This window comes from Elaeis guineensis, chromosome 4 (genome assembly GCF_000442705.2).
Source record: "Elaeis guineensis isolate ETL-2024a chromosome 4, EG11, whole genome shotgun sequence".
Lineage (NCBI taxonomy): Eukaryota > Viridiplantae > Streptophyta > Magnoliopsida > Arecales > Arecaceae > Elaeis > Elaeis guineensis.
In genome coordinates, this window is record NC_025996.2 from 43,246,570 (window position 1) to 43,252,990 (window position 6,421).

The following is a 6,421-nucleotide window of genomic DNA, read 5'->3' on the forward strand; positions in this document are numbered from 1 at the left end:
GACAAGCAGCTTCCGTGGGGAAGTTTTTTTTTTTTTTTTTCTTTTGATATAAGTGGATGATCACATCATTATAGGATGAGTACAATTTAGAGAATCAGAATATAAAATGTCACATAGTATCTGTAGATAGTCGTAGTCTTGGTGTTAAGTCTAGTCATCAGTGTGCTCGTCAAAGCACAGAAATTTTGAACCACCGAACAAGCGTAGAAGTCATGCGCATGTTGTGAAGATTTGGACCTCCAGACGACTACAGACATTTATAATTTATAAATGTCCCGCGGGCTTTTTTGACTTCAATGTTGGCTTGACCTCGTTGGGTACCCTGAAGTTTCCAAGATAGAATTCAGAGGCCAATTCAGTGGTTGGTCATGGACGGCAATGGAAGATACTTTCCGTTGTATCAAATAAATAGATACTTTCTACCCTGCTTCAGATAAAATATAAAGAGACCCATCTACTTCCACCTTACAGCAACTAAATATCCCACCAACGTTGGTCATGCACTTGTGTTGGGGAAATATCCCACCAACTTTGGACTGCAATGCTGGCTGGACCTTGTTGGGAAGCTTCTACTTGCTGTCCAAGAAAGAATTAAGAGATTAATTATCGGCTGGTCATGGACAGCAATGGAAGATACTTTTTGCTCTGCTAATATAAAGAGTTCATTCTACTTCATCTCACAGCAACTAAATTCATGGATCTTAAAGGAACCCAACTTCTACTTCTACTTTTGTTCTTTGCTTTTCTGTGTGCTCAAGTGAGTAAACTCAGTGGAGATTCTATCCCAGGCTGCATACCCATCGAAAGGAATGCTCTTCTTGGGTTCAAAGAAGGCCTCAAAGATCCCACCAATAGGCTATCTTCTTGGGTGGGTGACGACTGCTGCACATGGGAAGGCGTGGCCTGTGACAACCGGACTGGCCATATTGTCAAGCTAGACCTCCGCAACCCTTACCCATTTTCTGACATTGGGGATCTTCCTTATAACCATTGGTCCTTGGGAGGTGAGTTAAAGCCTTCCATGCTTGCTTTGAAACACCTGAATTATCTTGACCTGAGCATGAACAACTTTGGAGGAATTCGCATCCCAGAATTCATGGGCTCGTTCCGGCTGCTCAAATATCTTAACATCTCCAGAGCTGGTTTGGGCGGAATAATCCCCCATCAGATTGGGAATTTATCGAGCCTCCAATATCTTGATCTCTACAACGATCTTGATCCCAGCTTTATAGTTCCTGTTCGTGAATTCAGCATTGATAATGCCCTCTGGATTTCTCATCTTTCTTCTCTGCGGTATCTCAATATGCAGAATGTGAAATTCAAAGAAGGTGCTCATTGGTTGGAAGCACTAAACATGCTCCCTTCTATTGTTGAGATACACTTGCCCCTTTGTGATATCAGCACCATTCCGGTCTCTCTTCCGCATGTGAATTTTTCTTCGCTTTCTGTTCTCGATCTTTCTATGAATTCAATTAATTCGACGGTGCCCGGTTGGTTGTTCAACATAAGTAGCCTTGAGTACCTTGATCTCAGCAATAATTTTATTTCGATCATCATTCCGCCTGCAATTAAGAATCTAGCTTCGCTCAATTTTCTTGATTTAAACGGTAATCCATTTCTTGAAGGCAAAATCGCTACTGCACTTGGGGATCTGTGTAAGTTGCAGCATTTGGGATTGTCAAATATTAATATCAGCAAAAATTTGAATGAATTTGATGAAGTTTTTGCTGGATGCATAAAAAATAGCTTAGAGACTTTGCACATGCAGAACACCCAGCTTAGCGGTTATCTACCGGAGTGGTTGGGGGACTTCAAAATGCTCAAATCTCTCTATTTGTATGACAACTCAATTTTTGGTCCTCTTCCTGCATCACTTGGGAGGCTGTCAGCACTTCAAGAATTCTCTCTTTCCAACAATAAGTTGAATGGGACTATCCCAAGGAGTCTTGGAAGACTTGCAGAGCTGGTTTATATAGACCTTGCCAATAATATGCTGAATGGGACCATCCCAGAAAGTCTTGAAAGACTCACGGAGCTAGTTTCTTTGGACCTCAGCTACAACTTTTTGGAGGGTCTCATATCTGAAGAACACTTTGCCAATCTCACCAAACTGAATTATCTAGATTTGTCGAAAAATCAGTTAATTCTGAATCTGGCGCTTGATTGGATTCCCCCTTTTCAGCTCTCAGAATTATATATTGGTTCATGCAAGCTAGGACCACGATTACCGATCTAGACATGTCTAGCACAGGAATTTCAAACACCTTGCCAGATTGGTTTTGGAGGTCATTTTCCCAGATACAAAACTTGGATATCTCCAACAATGGAATCACTGGTAGTGTACCTGACCTTATTGACTTCATCTACCTTGAGTCTTTTAATTTGAGTTCTAACCACTTTGAGGGACCTTTGCCAAATTTTAATTCTTCAATGTTGTCCCTGTTAGACCTGTCAAACAATTCATTTTCAGGAGTGATTCATCCCGACATTGGCAAAAGTATGCCCAATTTGATATATCTCTCTCTTTCTACAAACAACTTAAGTGGTGAAATTCCCTTATCTCTTTGTCAACTTGACCTTTCTCTTCTTGATCTCTCAAAAAACCTCTTCTTTGGTGAGCTCCCATATTGTTGGAATCACTCTCTCAATATCATGGTCATGGATTTTTCAAGCAACAATCTATCTGGAAGCATTCCTCCGTCAATCTATTCATTACCAAATCTTGAGTCACTGCATTTGAGTGATAATAATCTATCGGGAGAACTCCCTTTATCCTTGAAGAGTTGTGTATATTTAAATACTCTTGATCTTGGACAGAATGGATTCACTGGTGCCATACCTATTTGGATAGGAGAAAGTTTATTGTCTTTGAAGATCCTTAGCTTACGATCAAATAAACTTGTTGGAAATATTCCTCCTAATCTATCAAGACTAAGTGCTCTTCAAATCTTAGATCTTGCTCATAACAATTTATCAGGAAGCATTTCTTCGAGATTTGGGAATTTTACTGCCATGAAAGTGTTGCGGAAGACTTATGAAACAATTTTAGATAATCAAAATGAAGCAAGAGCTGTTGCTTCTTACAAGGACAAAATACAGGTGACCATAAAAGGAACAAACATTGAGTATGCCATATTACTTCCACTTGTGATTGCCATAGATCTTTCTGATAATAACTTGTCTGGAATAATACCAAAAGAATTGACCAATCTTTTTGGACTCGTGAGCTTAAACTTTTCTGAAAATCATCTAACAGGAGAAATCACAGAAAAATTAGTGCATTGCAACAATTGGAGTCACTTGATTTATCAAGAAACAATCTTTTCGGTGAAATTCCTTCTAGCATGATTGCCCTAACTTTCTTGAGTTACTTGAACTTATCGTATAACAACTTGTCAGGAAAAATTCCAACAGGTAATCAGCTTCAGACCTTTAGTGATCCATCTATCTATGCTGGTAATCCTGGTCTTTGTGGGTTTCCATTACCTCAAAAGTGCAAAGATAACGAGACAAACCATAGTCCAAATGCTATTGGAGGGGATGAACAAAATGATAATGCCATGGATGAAGAAGGATTTGAAATGAAGTGGTTGTATATGGGCATGGGGCCAGGATTTGCACTAGGTTTCTGGACTATTTTTGGACCACTATTATTCAACAGGAAATGGAGAGAAGCCTATTTTCGACATATAGATCAAGTTTATGATATGGTTTATGTGGCCGTGGCAGTGTTTTTCTCTAGGTTTAAAGAGCATAGAGTGGGCGCATGACTGTCTGTAACCTTGAATTGTGACTACAATTTTTTTTTCTTGTTTTTTTTAAGTACTTGCAAATATTCAAAATGGATTATCTGTAATCAAATTCCAGTTTTTACATATGGAACCATGTACTTGCATCACTCCAATAAAGTAACTAGTTGCATAGTAATTCAACAAGTTTATCAAGAGAGAATTACTCATTACAGTTTGAGGGTCGCGACAAATGTCATGCTTAAATTATATGAGCTTAGAGGACTAAGAGTAAATTCATGTGAATGAGCTTTGCAGACTTTGCATGAGCTTATTCGAATTTAAAACAATTCGAGCTCAGAAGATTGCACTTGTAGGTGCAAGAGACTATGCATAATTTATTTAATTAGTAAATTCATGGAAATAAAACTTTGCCTATTTTTGATATGCTATAAAGTCGGCTATATCTCAAAGCATTGCCTGATGAGCTCATAAGATTTTCATCTTTCATGCTACGTGAGTTGCCGCATATGATAGATCATCTTCCGCCAAAAAAAAAAAGAAAAGAAAAAAAAAGATAGGTTATGTCATTGATTTGACATCTTGAATGAAGCAATTTCTGAAAATTTTATTTTCCTTCGTCCATCATTTTCGGAAGCAACCTTTCAGAGGCCGAGCAAATCTTGTAGTTTTCAGTATCAATTATTCTGATGATGAATTTATTGATCGAAGGAAAAAAAAAAAAAACTGATGCTAATGCAACCTTAATGATCACCTATTCATTAGGTAACGAACAACTTGACAAGCAATTATTTAGCTTCTACCTGCACCAAATTTTGGGAACGAGAATTAAAGGATAATTTTATGTAACATACAACTGGCTACAATAATTTTTCATTGTCTAGTCCATTTAATTTTGAATGCCAGCAATATCTTACAATTATTATGCAAACTAAATGAAGTGTATTGCTACAAGAAAACTTTAAGATGCTATATTCCTTGAGGTTGCCAGCTTGAGTTGCATGGACTAAACGATCCTTAGCAACTAAACTCTAGAACAAGCCCGAGGTGCATCACCCTAAGGGGCCCATTTCAGGACTCATCCGATTGCTAGTGGTTAATTTATAGGATAAATCATAAATACATATGATATGATTGGTTATAAAGACCGTCTGTCAAGTATAAAATATGCCTTAGAGAAAGATATATGTGAGCCAAAATTGACTTCTAGGATACACGTTTAACAAACTCTCACTTGCATTAAAGCTAATCTATCATATACCGGAGCCTCATCTTTTGAAGACAGACTTCGGTATTTAGCTGGCTAAATGACTTGGGCCCACACATCCTATGTGGAATCTTCTCTCTATATCTCCATATATTTCTATTTGAGGTAATTACGTATATCCCTGCTCTATGTGTATGGACTTCTGGTAAAACCTTGGCTCTTTAATGAGGGCTATGGACCATTATCTTTGCAGTACAATGTCAGCTTGAGTTGCATGGAATAAACGATCTTTAGCAACTATACTCTAGTGCAAGCCCGAGGTGCATCACCCTGAGGGCCTCATCTCAGGACTCAAGAGCATCCCATATGAGTGGGCCACCACTGGACCAACATTGGAATTGTCCAGGTTCAAAGAGGAGTGACCCAAATTGCTGCCACATCTCAAAAATCTCACTTGGGCTGAAAATTGACTTCATGCATCAGAAAACTTCAATTATGAATCATTGGTTCCCCAGAATGGTGCAGGAAAATTAAGGGACCCAATTCTTCACTCCCTCCCTCCTTCCTTTCCTCTGGGAGCCAGTTGTTACCATATTTTTGGCTGCATCAACAACCCCTCTTCCCACTTCCTCATCCCACTGCGTTCAAGGATGATAAACAGATGCTTATAAATGAAGAACAAGGCTGTGAGACCCATGAATTTGAATCTATGAGCTAATGAAACAGGCGGGTGATATCCTTTTAATCAAAGCACTGGGCTTTTGCTTTATCCTTCTCAATTACTTCAATAGTTAAGGACAAAAACAATCATTTAAATAATTTGATGTTAGATTTTTCCAAATATATTCCTGAAATTACGTGTAAGACTTGATATTGTATCATTGAGCCTGAATGCAATCGGAGCTTCAATTTGATGTTTGCCACTTGTAGTCCTAAAGCCAATGTTTGAATGCTGGAACAGAGTTATAGGAAATGAAGATCAGTATAACTTATATTAAGAAAAAGCAAGCTTAAACTAGAACAGCCAGTGTCCTTTATGTGCAGCACCTGAATCCGCAAAAGCAAAGATAGCTCTCAACATAGTCAAATCAAGTCACTCAAGGACAAACTTAATTCTACATGACTTATGAGAGTATTATGGAAATGTTGCTGATACATTTGTTAAGGTGAAAGAAATAGGTTTACAAATATTTGCACAAATCTTCATTCAGAAAATTATGAAAGTAAAGAAAGACCATGATAAATTCTGGAGAAAAAAGATACTCAAACACTTGACGTGATTAGATTTTTTTTAAAGGTTCATGATAACAAGAATATAGTTTAGGTTTGATATTGGATCAGCGGCAATTGCAACATGAGAGTTTCCTCTATTTCTAGCTTTTGGACTTACTCATGGCATGTCAATAGGCATTCTGAATGCAGCAGACCTTCCAATACAGAATTTGTATACTCAATATTGTTCAGT

General features: G+C 38.0%; 1 pseudogene; it reads left to right on the forward strand.

The window, feature by feature from the left end:
- Positions 1 to 514: 514 nt before the first annotated feature.
- Positions 515 to 3,927, forward strand: LOC105036171 (receptor-like protein EIX2; annotated as a pseudogene).
- The last annotated feature ends 2,494 nt before the right edge of the window (positions 3,928 to 6,421 follow it).